The sequence below is a fragment of the Megascapheus bottae genome, unplaced genomic scaffold, assembly GCF_031878675.1.
Source record: "Megascapheus bottae isolate mThoBot1 unplaced genomic scaffold, mThoBot2.hap1 HAP1_SCAFFOLD_132, whole genome shotgun sequence".
Classification (NCBI taxonomy): Eukaryota; Metazoa; Chordata; class Mammalia; order Rodentia; family Geomyidae; genus Megascapheus; species Megascapheus bottae.
In genome coordinates this window covers 184,073-199,814 of record NW_028327855.1, presented here as the reverse complement: position 1 = coordinate 199,814, position 15,742 = coordinate 184,073, and the positions used below count along the sequence as shown (strand labels likewise).

General features: G+C 39.4%; 1 pseudogene; it reads right to left on the bottom strand.

Annotated features, from left to right (window-relative positions):
* Positions 1 to 12,581: 12,581 nt before the first annotated feature.
* LOC150039020 (SOSS complex subunit B2 pseudogene) lies at positions 12,582 to 13,624 on the bottom strand (annotated as a pseudogene).
* Between the last annotated feature and the right edge of the window lie 2,118 nt (positions 13,625 to 15,742).

The window sequence follows — 15,742 nt, the reverse complement described above, 5'->3', positions numbered from 1 at the left end:
AAATGGCCACTATAAATTCACTAGATGCTGGAATAAAATGCATTTTCTCCTAGGAATTGACCTTCTTTAGGCACAGCAGTACTTTCCAGAAAGAAAATAGCTACATTGATAGCTAAACACTAAAAAGGAAGCAAGAAGAGAGACTATGAACTGGCATTTATCCAGTCTACAATATTTACTGATGCTTCATGACAGTCTGTTTCTACCTAAGGTGGAGTAAGGTGCACTGAGCTCTGTTTCTGTATGAAGCCAATCCAAAAATATTCAAGCAAACCACATTAAAGCACTTTGAAGACAACCTATTTGAGAGAATGGAGTCAGTGAATGCACAGACCAAGGCAAAGAAAGAAGGGAGCTAGGTGGTGCATACTCCAAGTTCCCAAGATGCAATGGTGAGTAAAACACGCTGATGGAAGCGAGGAGGATGAGTGTCACGTGACAGCGCACTGGAGAGTTCAGAATGGTATGAGGGAAATCCAGGAGAGCTACACAGGACCCCCTTGCATATGTAACGGAGCAGTGGATCACGTGTGTTCAGAAAGGAGCCTGACATTGAGGAATAAAACACATGAAGAGATGACAGGAAACTACCTATTGTTCACACACTGCCAGGAAGTGATGTCTTTACAGAACAGAGGACATCAGAGATGCCTTGCTACAGCAGGGCAAAATTAACACTCCATAAATCCTGACCTGAAATATCCAACAATTTATAAAACCAAGAGAGGAAGAACCAACTTTCTTGTAAGTGATCTAATTATTGCCAAAAATAGGGCTCAAGAAATCTAATTACACATTACAGAGATAAAAGTTTGAAATCATATGGAAGGTTGATGAGCATAGCGAATGTTAACCCATGTGTTAAACATCAGTGTTTTATCTGAGTAGTCCTAATTATAAGTCATTTGTTTTCCTCTGACATTTTTTACAAGTGAATAAAAGAAAGAAACCCCATGCCAATAGATATGCATGCCAGTAGTTCATCTCTTATAATCCTATTTACTCAAGAGGCTCAGAGGATCTTGGTTCTTAGCTACCAGGGGTAGGTAAATATAGAAGAACTTTACCTTCAGTTAGTCATCAAAAAACTAGAAAGTAGAGGATCAAGTGGTACAGAGCCAGCCATAAGTAAACAACCAAGCAAGTTTTTGAGGATTGGATTTCAAGCCTTACTACACACACACACACACAGTGATCAAATTAGTGCCAGAAAGTATCCTCTCTAAGAAGGAATCTAGGGCTGGGAGTTTGGCCTAGTGGTAGAGTGCTTGCCTAGCATGCACGAAGACCCGGGTTCAATTCCTCGTTACCACATACATATATACAAAAAAGCCAGAAGTGGTGCTGAGGCTCAAGTGATAGAGCTCTAGCCTTGAGAAAGTCCAAGGACAGTGCTCAGGCCCTGAGCTCAAAGCCCAAGACTGGCAAAAAAAAGAAGGAATCTAGTAGACTGAAGAGACCCCTCTCTAGATTTCCCCCTAATTTCCTGAGTAAGCTGTGGGCTGTAAATTCCTGACAGAACAAAGGCAAGAAACCAGGTGGAAATGTTACAATTTTATTGGCCTCTTGCATATGGCCAGCTTGTGCCTTATGGTCAAATGACTAAAAAAAAACCCTGCTAACTGAAGGGTCGGGGCTCTCAATTCTAACCTGCTGTGTGGCTGATGATTAGGAGCCCAGGCTCAAGCTTGCAATAAAAGACTCTCAGGTGTTTACATCAGCTCCTAGCTACTCAGGAGGCTGAAATGTGAGGATCAAGGTTCAAAGCCAGCCCCAGCACAAAAGGACTTGAGACACTTTATCTTAAATTAATCTCTAGAAAGCAGGAAGTGGGGCTTGGCTCAAGAGTAGGGAAGCTGAAGAACTCAAGGACAACACCTAGGGTAGGGTGGTAAACTTGAGCTGAAGAGCTCAGGGACAGTGCCCAGGCCGAGTTCAAGACCCATGACCCACCCCCCAAAAATTACAAGATGTGGTTTAACAGATGCCAGAGGAAATAAAAGTAGTTTTCACAGATATTAAAACTCCATCTTGCACACTGAAGTCATCATACAGAGAAAATCAGAGCTTTTATATTTGTGTTTATTCTTTATTTAACTTAAACTACTATAGTTGAGTATCAAATACATATTTTAAGTACTAATATCTTCACTGGGCTAGAAATAAAATATGAAAACACTTTCTAGAAGAAAAATTGCTCATGTCTCAAAAGATGATATTGATATGATCAGAGGGATCCTAATACTGAATTAAGCAAAAGAGAAAGTATCATCAGCTGGGCTCTAGTGGCTCACAACTGTAATCTTAACTACTCAGGAGGCCGAGGTCTCAGAATCCCTGCTTGAAATCAGCTTAGGAATCAAAGTCTATGGGACTTATCTCCAACAAACCTCCAAAAAACTAGAAGTGGAGCTGTGGCTCAAATGGGAAAGTGCTAACCAGGAGCAAAAACATGTAGGTGCCCAGCTCTGAGTTAAAGCCATAGGATCATCACCAACAAGCAACACCAACAAGAAGAAAAACAAGTATTTTCCTAGATACAAAAGGACCCAAGAGGGTATTAATCTATTTATTAAGGAAAAGCTTTCTCTGGCAAGAAAGCAGTAAATCATGTGAGAGAGTTCAATGGAAATTTTCTTCTGTACATTAGCTTTATTTTTTTTCTTTTTTAAATTTTTTATTGTAATTAATAAAAGGGTTACATGATATTTGCCAGATAGAAGGTGCATTAATTCACATACATTGATACCCTTTCACATGTCTTGGTCCCCATTACCCTCCCCCCCACACCCCACACCCGTCTTGGTTTTCCCCCCTTCCCTATCAAATTTCAAATAACCAAATACAAATAAATTCAATATATCAGATAACAAAGTGAGATACTGTAACAATATGAGGTACCCAAGGGACAGCAAAGGAGATGAGAGACAACATAGTACATTAAGGACAACAATCATTCGTTATATGGCTTTTGTTTCAATATCCTGGAGGTCCTTTCAATTAGCTTCATACTATATCGCCTTACGTATCAAGATTTTGCTCTATTGCAGATCTCTGCTAGTAGAGCCCAAGGTTTCTACTGATTATGATGAATGAGGGAAACCATTGAGCCTAAGTTCCTTTGAGTCTGGCTTACTTCACTTAATATGATTTTTTCTAAGTCTTTCCATTTCCTATCAAATGGGGCGATGTCATTCTTTCTGACAGCAGCATAGAATTCCATTGTGTACAAATACCACAACTTGTTGATCCACTCATCAACTGAGGGACATCTAGGTTGGTTCCATATCTTTGTTATGGTAAATAGTGCTGCAATGAACATTGTTGTGCTAGTGGATTTAGTATGCCCTTGTTTCTGGATGGTTGGGTAAATGCCAAGTAGTGGAATTGCTGGGTCATAGGGGAGTTCTATGTTTAGCCTTTTGAGGCACTGCCACACTGCTTTCCATAGTGGTTGAACGAGTTTGCACTCCCACCAACAGTGTAGTAGTGATCCCTCCTGGCCACATCCCCTCTAGCATCTGTTATTATTCGTTTTCCTGATCCTGGCCATTCTAACTGGAGTGAGGTGGAATCTTAGAATTGTTTTGATTTGCATTTCTTTTATGACCAGAGATGTTGAGCATTTCTTCATGTGTCTATAGGCCATTTTTGTTTCTTGTTCAGAGAAGACTCTCTTTAAGACTTTGGCCCATTTTTTAATGGGATGGTTGTTACTTTGGAGATTAGTTTTGGAGTGATTCAATGTTTTGAGTTGTTGATATATTTTAGATTGTACATTAGCTTTAAATACTATGTTTGAGCCAGGAGTTTGACCTATTGGTAAGAGTGCTTGCCTATCCCATATCACGTACCTTGTTTGATTCCTCGGTATCACATACATAGAAAAAGGTGGAAGTGGTGCTGTGACTCAAGGGCTAGAACACTGTCCTTGAGAACATAAGGACAGTATTCAGGCCCTGAGTTCAAGTCGTAAGCCTGGCAAAAAACAAAAAGGAAGAAAAGAGAAAGAAAGAAAGAAAGAAAGAAAGAAAGAAAGAAAGAAAGAAAGAAAGAAAGAAAGAGAAAGAAAGAAAGAAAGAAAGAAAAAGAAAGAAAGAAAGGAAGGAAGGAAACTACAGCCAAGCACAGTGTCTCATGCCTGTAATCTTAGCTATTCAATAGTCTGAGATCTCAGAATCTCTATTCAAAGCCAGATCAGGCACTAAAGACCCTGAAGACTGTGAGACTCTTCTCTCCAATTAACCACTAGGAAATGGGAAATGGCACTGTGGCCAAGGGGTAGGGCAGTAGCCTTAAACTGAAATGCTAAGGGACAGCACCCAAGCCCAGAATCCAAGCCCAAAAGCCAAAAACAGAAGAAAATACCATTTACAGCTTTCCTCTGTGAATAAAAAAAGTATAATAAGCTTTAAAAAAAGGCAAAAGGACAGTTGCTTGCTTAATCCCTTTATCTTTCTTTCTTTGGATTTCAGATTTAGCTGGTTTCAGCCTTTAAACTGGGGGCCTCTCTTACTCTTTCTCGCCTTTCTATACCACACTTGGCCTTTACCTCATGAGGTACACTGTCTGCCTCCTTTTTTTTTACCTCTTATTGTGGATAGGGAGTCTCCCAGACTTTTGTGATGGGTTGGCTTTGAACCTGGACCTACCAATTTCCAGCCTCTTGATTAACAAAAGTATAAGCTGTATATGGTAAGAAGAGTTACTTCTTTTTTTTTGCTAGTCCTGGGGCATGAACTCAGGGCCTGAGCACTGTCTTTAGGCTTTTTCCTCACGGTTAGTTCTCTACCACTTGAGGCAAAACACCACTTGGGTGTATGTGGCACCAAGGAATCAAATCCTGGTCTTCATGCATGCTCGGCAAGCACTCTACCACTAGTCCAAACTCCTAGCCCAAGAAGAGCTGCTTCTTAAATGTGAGAAATCTCCTTGTCCTCCCGCTGTCATTCCTTTCTGTTCATTATAACAATGTAGATGCCAGGATAATGGTATCTTTCTAGCTGACACCTGCTCAGCCCCTGACTGTCAGGATAAAATGATGAATGTAGGCGTGCTCTGCTCGTCTCCCTGGATGATGATCCTCCTAGAGATTCACTCGTCTGGCAGCTTTCTTTCCATGGAGGATCAATGTCATATTAGGGAACCTGTTGTCTGAGTAGGGAATTTTCTTCCTTCTGGCTTCCATCTCAGGAACAAAGGAAATGTAAATCCTTCTCAACATCTTCACTTGAAGGGGTTCTAGAGCTAAAAATTCTTTGCTGACAGATTCCTTCTCTGTCATGTCAATACAATGCAAACATGCATGGTTTGTTTCCTGATGGTGTCTCCATAGGTAACTATTCAGAAAGGGAAACTGATTCAGTTTTGAATACACAACACAATTTTAACATGGCATGAAGCCATGATTTCTAAGTTTCTATTGGATATATGGATTAATGGTTTTCTTCCACTTGGTTATAGTCTATACAGGGTCTTTCATCTGTGTATACTCACAGCAGAAAGTCCAGTGTGAATCTATGCTAAGCTACATTTATATCAGTCTATAAAAATGTGGTTGTATTTTCTGATCCAATTCATTAAAATGAAATATTCTGGGTTTTTTTGTAATATTCAGCACCCTTCCCAATCATCTCCTTCAGACACATGTCAGACTCTTCTCTCCCTCAATCCACACATTGAAGGTATGCATACCACATGATATATTTCTGTTCCAGTCTTTGGCATTAATGATTTTAATATGAAATTATGAATTGGGAGCCATTAAGAATTATTTCCCTTTGATAAGAAGCTAAGGGTTAATGACAAAATAGGATTCTTAATTCTGACTAATTAGTCAGTCTTTGATTTGGATTTAAAGTTTTATCACATGAGGCATATTTATTATCAGAAGCACAAATCAATCACACATTTTGAGCATAACTCTAAAGATCATACTTAATATGATGCTGATATTTCTTAAGTGTTTTAGTAAGTACTCATACTTGCAAAAATAATTATAGCAGTTGCTGATTTGACCTATTAATTGTTCAGGGTAGTCTTGGAAGTAAATTCCTTTGGCTATATTATTGAAAATACAAAACCCACTTATACGAGAAGATAGAATATAAATAATCAACATACCAAAGGATGGATATGTTTCCTCACAACTGTCTTGCTCTTCTGATGCAATATACTGAGTCACATCCTGTAAAGTCAGATAAATCATGGTATTTACAGCAAAAGAAACACTGATCCTTAAATAAGAAATAACAAAAGTATATTTCCTCAAGTGTTCAATGTAATTCTTATTGGAATACTTTTATTTTTCCTTCAGGTATTACTTCAATGACCTAGATCTTCATCATTTAAATATATACTGAGTATCATGTAAGATGCACACACAGAAACATTTTGGTTATTAATTTGACACAAGTAAGCTAGCAGAATAAAAAGAAACAGTAGGGCTGGAATTGGGAGCAGTAGTATTCTAATGGTCTAGTGCTCACATAGCATGTATGAAGCCCTAGGTTCAATTCCTCAGTATCCCATACACCGAAAAAAAGCTGGAAATGGTAATGTGGCTCAGGTGATATAGTGCTAGCCTTGAGAAAGCCCAAGAACAATGCCCAAGCTGTGAGTTCTAGCCCCAGGACTGGCAAAAGACAGAGACAGAGACAGAGAGACAAAGAGAGAGAGAGACAGAGAGACAGAGAGAGAGAGGCACAAAATACCAAAATGAGGGCTGGGAGTATAGCCTCATGGTAGAGTGCTTGCCTAGCATGCAAGAAGCCCTGGGTTCAATTCCTTGGTACCATGTACATAGAAAAAGCCAGAAGTGGTGCTGTGGCGCAAGTGGTAGAATATTAGCCTTGAGAAAGTTCAAGACAGTGCCCAAGCTCTGAGTTCAAGCACCAGGACTGCCATTAAAAAAAATATCAAAATGAGGGGCCGGGAGTTTGGTCTGGTGGTAGAGTGCTTGCCTAGCATGCATGAAGACCCAGGTTCAATTCCTAGTTACCACATAACAGTGCTCAGGCCCTGAATCCACACCCTGGACTGGCAAAAAAAATAAAATAAAATAAAAACACCAAAATGAGCAAATTTAAGGTGCACGTTATTGTGTACTTCACATGAATAACCTATAAACACCTTGTTCCAATTTCTTTCACCTCAACAATAGGTATTTTCCCAAAGTATTTCTTCTATTACTTTGGCAAGTCTTTTCCTCATTAAAGACTTAGTCTACCATTTGTAACCTTCATTAAGGATTCCTTTTCCTCCTAGATGCCCACACTAACATTCTTTGAGGTTAGCTTAATTCTTTATCAAATTTTCACTGTATCTATAACTCTCAGAATGGACAATATTTCCTTAGATGGTTTTTCCCTTTCCTGCTGGTAAGGAGTTTTATACTGTCTTATTTTCCCTGACAAGATCAGAAAGGAATGGCCTTGTGAGCATGTAGAATTAAGATTGTATTTTGGTCCAGTGATCAGACTCTTTCCAAATAGCTTTCTCAACATTAAGCGTGACACCTAAGGGAATAATTTATTACATTTCTAGCAAAAAAATGTTGTTCTTCATTTGCCCATAGCCATTTCTATACACAAACTTTGTTTTCCTGGATTTAGTACATTGTCTCTGAGTGAGCTTCATTATCATTTCCTTCCTCCTGTAAGCCCTATTGAAACTCATTATGGAACCCCATTCTGTGGCATTCATAGAATTTGATGATAAAAAATGGTCAATTTACAAGGTAACTTTTGACCTATAAAGAAAAAGGCAAATTCAATATGCTATTGTAATTATTCCTTGGATCTACCTTCTAAGCTTACCTTTATTATCTACCATTTGATTGATCATTTAATGTAATAGTCAATCTGTTAAGTAGAAAATTTTCTTTTTTATTTTTATTGCATTTTATCTTCAGGATAATGTATACAAAGGTTACAGTTACATCCATCAGATAGTGGGAATATTACTTCTTCAACATTGATACCCCTTCTCATGTTTTTGTTCCCCTCCCCCTTCCCCCACCCCCTCCCAATCATCTTGTTTTCTTCCTTCCCTTCTCTTTTTCAAATACACCAGGTATACAAACATATATACAATACACCAGGTAACAAAGTCAGATACAGTAACCACATAAAATTAACCACAAGGGAAAAAAAGAGAAAAGAAATAACTTCATAACAACAATCACAAAGATAAACCTCTGTTTCCATATCCTAGAGTTCATTTTGTTTAGTTTCATCCTATATGGTCAGATGCACTTAGCTTTTGAGCTTTTGATCTCTGCCAGGAGATGCGTAGATGTGTACTAATTATTACAAAGGGAGCCTATGTTCCTTTGGGTCTGGCTTCACTTAATATGCTTTTTTCCCCAAGTCTTTCCATTTCCTTACAAACAGGGTGATGTCATTCTTTCTGATGGCAGTATAGAATTCCATTGTGTATAAATACCACATCTTCTTGATCCATTCATATACTGAGGGGCATCTGGGTTGGTTCCATATCTTAGCTATGTTAAATAATGCTGCGATGAACATCGTTGTGCTAGTAGCTTTTGTATGGCCTTGTTTCTGGACTAACTATTGGGTAAATGACAGGGAGGGGAATTGCTGGGTCATAGGGGAACTCTAGGTTTAGTCTTTTGAGGAATCGCCATACTGCTTTCCAGAGTGGTTGAAGGAGTTACACTCTCACCAACAGTATAGTAGCACTTCCTTCTGGCCATATTCCCACCAGCGTCTGTTGTTATTTGATTTTTTGATAATGGCCATTCTAACTGGGGTGAGGTGAAATCTCAATGTTATTTTGATTTGCATTAAGAAGAAAATTTCTAGCTGGGCACAGTGGCTCATGCCTGTAATTCATGCTAGCTACTCAGGAGGCTGAGATCTGAGGATTGTGGTTCAAAAGAAGATGACTACAAATTTCTGTCAACTAACATTTTAGAACTTAATTGGATTCCTCACTTAACACTAGTGCCTTTTCTGCAGTTTGTGTTGTTAGACTTGCAGCCTCAGAGGACTGAGCAGCATACTTCTTTAAAAGAACAAAGGAAGAAGTCTGCAGAATAATGGGATGAGCAATGAGTCATGGGGAGATGTAGGGATCACATTCTGACAAGATGCTTGTACTTCCTCTCTTAGCAGCAATGGGACAGGAAAATGTGAGAAGCATGTATGTGAAACAAAAAGCACATGAATACAAGGGCTCATATATATGATCATGTACAACCAACATGTCTTTTTAGGATGTGGACCCACTGACCAGTAATCCAAACACCTATGTCTAGACACAACTTCCTGATATACAGAATCATAGCACCCAGGAATACATTGGGGAAAAAAGGAAAGCAGGAAGACAAGACCTGAGTTCAAGCCTCAATACCAGTACCAGGTGATAGATAGATAGATAGATAGATAGATAGATAGATAGATAGATAGATAGATAGACAGACAGACAGACAGACAGACAGGCAGTAGATTTTATAATTATATCTGCACATAGGTACTTTGTTGGGGACCGACTGTGGGGTCAGTAACCGTGACTGTGGGGTCAGTGACCTTGGACCCGCACAATTGAGTACACAAGGAAGTAAGCTCTTATCATGATTTTGGGCTGTGTCAATAGCTTCTCATTTAACCTGTTTGGGACTTGATAGCTTCTCATTTAACCTATTTGGGACTTGATCGCTTTTCATTCAACCTATTTGAGACTTGATACTGTTTGTACGAATGTAGCCACTGGCAGTTCCCTAGTTTAAACAAGTGTATTTAAGGTCAGAACTGGAAATAAACTGGGCTACAGTCTTGGGCTACTGTCTTCTTAAGCTGTGGCTCCTGATTTGGGCTGTAGCCCTCCCAAACCCCATCTGTTTGTCTCTCTTCTATTTTTTCCTAGTCCCTGCCCCCTATTTCAGGAATCCCAATTTGTGAACCCTGGTTCACTGCCGGCTGGCCCCAGCAGTACTTGTATTTAGGAAGCAATCATCTGAACATATTAACATTCAAATATATCAGCAAACCATCTGGTTATTGAAGGATGTAAGTTAGTGGTTAATATTTTTGGATGGTGACAATTTTTATGATTTTAGTTTTTCTTTTTCTTCATATTCATCTCTATTCATGTCTTCTAAATTGTTCTTTTTGGTTCTTTCCATCTTCTTGTTAACTGAAGATAAGAGTTTCCTACCCTTTTCAAACCAAGCTCAATTTGTACTGCGATCCTCATCTCAACAATAAAAAGCTGGACGTGGTGATTCATGCTGTCATCCCAGTTCAGTTAGAAGCATAAATAGGGGGATAGAGGTTCAGGATGGCCTGGGATAAAGGAAGGCCCTATTCAGACAATCACAAGAGAAAACCTAACTAGGGGTATGGCTCAATCAGTTAAAAAATTAATCAATCCCAAGCTAAGCACAGTGGATCATGCCTATAATCCTAGCTACTCAGGATGCTGAGATCTGAAGATCAAGGTTCACAATCAGCCCCAGCACAAAAGGACTTGAGATGCTTCTCCAATTAACATCTAGAAAATGGGAAGTCAGGCTTGGCTTAAGGCAGTAGCCTTGAGCTAAAGAGCTTAGGGATGGTGCCTGGGCCGAGTTCAAGCCCCATGACTACCTCCCCCCCACAAAAAATTAATCAATCCCAAAACTTGCCGGGCAAGCACAAGCCTCTGAGTTCAAACTCCACTCTGTATAAAAAAAAAACCAAAAGAGAAAACAGGAAAAGAAAAAGAATATCCATAACAGTTACATTCATCACAAACCCAAACTTACAAATAAATCCAATGTCCATGGATAAATAAATATGGGGATAAATGGATGAATAAAATGTGATAATGGATAAACAAAATGGGGAATGTTTATGTAATAGAGTACTATTTCAAAATATAAAAAGAATGCAGAGGGTTTATTAATAATTTATAAGTATCTTGGAAGTTTTATATGAAACCATGCAATATGCAGAGTTACATTTATAGAAGGACCTACAAAAAGGCAAAAACTGAACTACAGTAGGTAACAATAAGAACAGGTCAGGTATGGTGAAGCTTGTCTGTCTTAACAACTCCCAGAGAGCTGAGACAGAAGGATCTAGAATTCAAGTCTAGCTAGGCTATCTGTGTCTCAGACCTTGTCTCACAAACAGAAAAAAAAGAGAAAGGAAGGAAAGAAGGAAGGAAAGAAAGGACGGAGGGAGGGAGGGAAGGAAAGAAGGAGGGAGGGAGGGAAGGAAAGAAGGAGGGAGGGAAGGAGGGAAGCAAAGAAAGCAAGAAGGAGAAGTTGGATGTGCTGCACATGCTTTTAATCTCAGCTACTCTGGAGGCAGAAATATGAGTTTGTGACCTGTATAGTAATTAGATGTCACACAACTTATGTTTTATGGTGGTCTTTTGGTGGGGAAGGTGCTGGTATAGACACAATCTCAGGCCCTAAGTGCTGCCTTGTAGCTTTTATCTCAAGGTTTGTGCTCTACCATTTGAGCCACTCTCCTCCACTTTTCACTTTTTTAAAAAAATTTTAAAATGCTATGACTTTATTGTATGATTTGAGGTAGGAAGGAAAAAGCAACAAAAGTGGGAGGGGGGAAGACAACAGATATAAAACTAAGAAGTCTCCAGGTTAATGTTATAATGTCAGGAAGATGTATAGGCTCTCCACTGTTGTCATAGAAAAGAGTAAAAATTAGAAAGATCTTTTAATATTAATACAAGTTTTATTCAAAAGAGGAGGCGAAACTTTAACAAAGGAAAAAAGTTACTAGCTATCCACCCATATAATAAAAAGTAAAAGTGGGTCTCATTTGTAACATATAAATAAAGTACACGTTAAAATTTTTAATAAAGCTGCAACCCACTATTGAGAGTCATGTAACTTTTGCTTATAATGTCAATCTATTCCAAAATTAGGACACATACACACAACTGAAATAAAGGGAAGTACCTAGCACTTTCACTGAAGGCTGTTAACTACCAGGGCAACTTAAGACTGCTAATTGCTACATGGATTCAATTTAAATCACCTTCATTATATCTACTTACACTTTTTTTAATAATCAATGTTTGTGATTTTACAACTCCTCCAAACTACATTTTAATATTTTACATGGTAGTTTCAAAACTAAATACTTAAGGCCTTAGTTTTAAATTTTCCCCCAACATAATAAGTAGTTTTAAAAACAAATGTTAAAAGTACCACATTACAGAAAGCACAGAAAATGTACTTTCTTACAAAATAATTACTTTTATTCCATAATTACGATAAATTGAGGGGGGCAACTCAAGAATTCTAGATGATTCAGTGCTAGGGAAAATCTTAATAGCAGTCAATATAGTCAGTTATTCCTGGAGTCAAAATGGCTGTTAGCATTGATCAAATTTCTCATTTTTGGTGGTTGTTGCTTTAGCTGGTAAACAGCTGGATTTAAAACAATATATCCCATTAAACTTTATGCCAAATATTACAAAAACATATACAGAAGATAGACTCACAGAGGCTATAAAGCTTAATATCTCAAGTAACTCACCCTTAAAATGGGTACAGATTTTTAAAAGAGGATATCCAATAGTTTTGCTCTAAATAAATGCCCCTAATTCTCAGAGAGCTCTTACTCTTCAATAGGATACTTGAGTAGCTTAACAGTTTTGCTATAAAAATCAACCACTTGTCTTAACAAACCAAAAATGTAAAAGAAAACTAATAAAGGACATACGTTTCACAGTTAACAATAAATAAAAGTGCAATATGTGTTCAAGTAGGTCATGTAGTTCAAAAACTACATGTGACTATTTGGCATAGGTCATCTTTTAAAGGCCCTCCGAGGATCCCTGCCATTACTCATTGTGGTCATGACTGTGTGATTATTAGTTGCTCCTGATAGCTGTGGATAAGTCAGTCCCTGGCCATTGCTTCTACCAGAATATGAAATTTGGCATCCCCTTGATTCGGGGCCAGTTTGAACACCATTTCCCACTGGTCCAAATGTACCTGTACTGGTATTACTATTTTTCAGCTCATTATTTACCCCTTGGTTCTGCTGTCCTCGATAATCTGGGTTGGGTTCACTGAAATTTGGCACTTCTGAATAAACCATACAAAATTCCCCAATTTTTTGAAGTTCACCACCTCTTCCAGTATAAAGTGTCAGACATTCTTTCCACAGAGATGCATATCCTCGGGTCAACCGTATGATATCCCCGGTCTGGATGTGACGGCCGACCTCATCCCACACGGAGATGGTGATGCTGCCCGTTTTATCGGCCACTTTGCACGACCTCACTTCATGGCCATCTTTGGTCTTGGTCAAGCGCCACACACATGGGCGCGCGTCCCGTCGGGCCCGGGCTCCGGAGAGGGAAGGCGGTGATGGCGAACCCGGAGTGCAGAACGCAGCCCCCGCGCACACCGCGTCCCCAAGCAGCGACTGCCCCACTTTTCACTTTTTACTGGTTAACTATGGACGTTCCTGCTTGGCCTGGCTTCAAATCACCATCCTCAGCTCTTAGTCTACTGACTAGCTAGAATTACAGGAATGAGGTGCCCAAGTACACAGCTTAGATGCAAATGTTAATATTCTATACCTAAAACTGTAACAAAAAAAGTCTTGACTATCTTGAAAACATAATTTTCCATTTTACCCAGAAATTTTAATCTTTTATGATAGAAAAAGTGATGTATAAATTTCAGTGGTGACCTCTTCATCAATTTAATTTACAATTGTCAAATCAATCCTCTGGGTAAAATCGTAACAACCTTTTTTTAAAGTTTTCACTTGACTGAAACGATGGGATATGGAAAATGGCAAAATTATTTATTAAGAATATTTTAAGCCGGTTGTTAGTGGCTCACATCTGTAACCCTAGCTCCTCTGCAGACTGAGACTTCAGGATAATGGTTTGAAGCCAACCCAGTCAGGAAAGTCCATAAGACTTCAATAAACCACCAGAAAGCCATAAGTAGTGTGGTTCAAATGGTATAGCACTAACCGTGAGCAAGAAAACCCAGACCTTTCCCCAACCCAGTTCAGGACCCACTCCCCACAAAATGAATGAACAAATTATTAGTTATAAGTAAACTATATATAAATAAACGTTTAAATTATAAATCAAGTACATATTTTAAGTTAAAGCCAATGTACGAGCAAACTCCAAATGCTCCTTTAGTAGGTCTACCAAGAGCCCCTGTCCCTTGGCCTCCAACTGTGCTTTCCACAGGGATTCCAGGCAAGCAGCTCCCATGGTCCTCTGGGCAGGAGGGCCCGTGTCTAAGCGCGGGTGGGTGGGGCCGCGGGGGCGGGGCTTGGATGGACTGCAGTCCACCTGCAGGCTGCCAGCCCAGCTGGTAGGGGCATCCTCACTGAGCTCTGAGGGAAGGTCAGTTGAGCAAGAGCCAGCCGAACTCTGCTAAACCATCTGGAAGAAGATGGGTGAAAACCAGCTGGTTGCCACAAAATAGCTCTTGCAGCTGCAGCCGTGATCTCTCAAACTTGGCCAGAATTTCTGTTCTTTTTGGTTCTTTCCATCTTCTTGTTATCTGAAGATAAGAGTTTCATACCCTTTCCAAACCAAGCTCAATTTGCATTGTGATCCTCAGATCTCAGCTTTCTGGGCAGCTAGAATTACAGGTGTGAGCCATCAATGTCCTGCAAAGCCTCTCCTCTTTAGAAGTTCACTCTCAGGTATTTGTTTCACGAATGGAAACTTGATTTCCAACATCTACCATTGCAAAAGCATGTGTTACCTAATAAAAAAATTTATCAGGCACCGAAAACCTCTCACCTATTCAGTCTAACAAATCTAACTAAAAGTAGTGATTTCCTGTCAGATATTTACATTGTCATAATTCTTGGGCATGTATGCCAGGACTGAGACTTAAACTCAGGGCCTTGCATTGTCCCTGAAGTTTTTGCTCAAGACTAGTACACTAGTGGTTAATTGGAAATAAGAGTCTCATGGAATTTCATGCATAGACTGGCTTTGAACCTCGATCTTCAGATCTCGGTCTCCTGAGTAGCTAGGATCACAAACAAGAGCCACCAGTGTCAGGCAATTTGATTTTTCTATTTCAAATAAATGAGAGTAGCTGCTTTCTTGGGGTTAATAATTTATCAGTAATATTTTACAATCCTTTTGTACAAACTAGGACTACAATTAACTCTCAATGTGAAAACACAACAGTTGTTGATTCCAGTGACTCACAACTATAATCCTTGCTACTCTGGAGGCTGAGGATAGTGGTTCAAAGCCTACCTCAGCAGAAAAGTCCATGAGACTCACATCTCCAATTAACCAGAAGAAAAGCTAGGGGTGAAAATATAACTCAATTAGTAGTGAACTAATGTTGAGTGAAAAAAGACAAACAAGTGCCTTAGGTCCTCAATTGGTGCCACATTAAGGAAAGAGTAGGAGGAGGGAAAGAATCAGGAGGAGAGAAGAAGACGGTGAGAGAGAGGGAAAGGGGGAGAGAGAGAAGGAGAAGGAGAGGGGAGAGATACAATTACTGAAATTCAAAGTCTTCTTTTCAGTTTCTCTTAGTCTGCTGCCAACCTGCACTAGCCATCTGGCTGCTTTACCTGAGTCTCCCTTCGGGAAGAACTATGTGAGAAAGACAGTAAGAGGCCTGTGAGGTAGCTGAGTCATGCCCAGAGAAGCAGTCCAGCTCATTCTTGTGGACTTTGGACACGATCTTTACATTCGAATTTGACATCTTCCTACCTTAACCCAAAATATCACTCACACTATCTGCCCATAT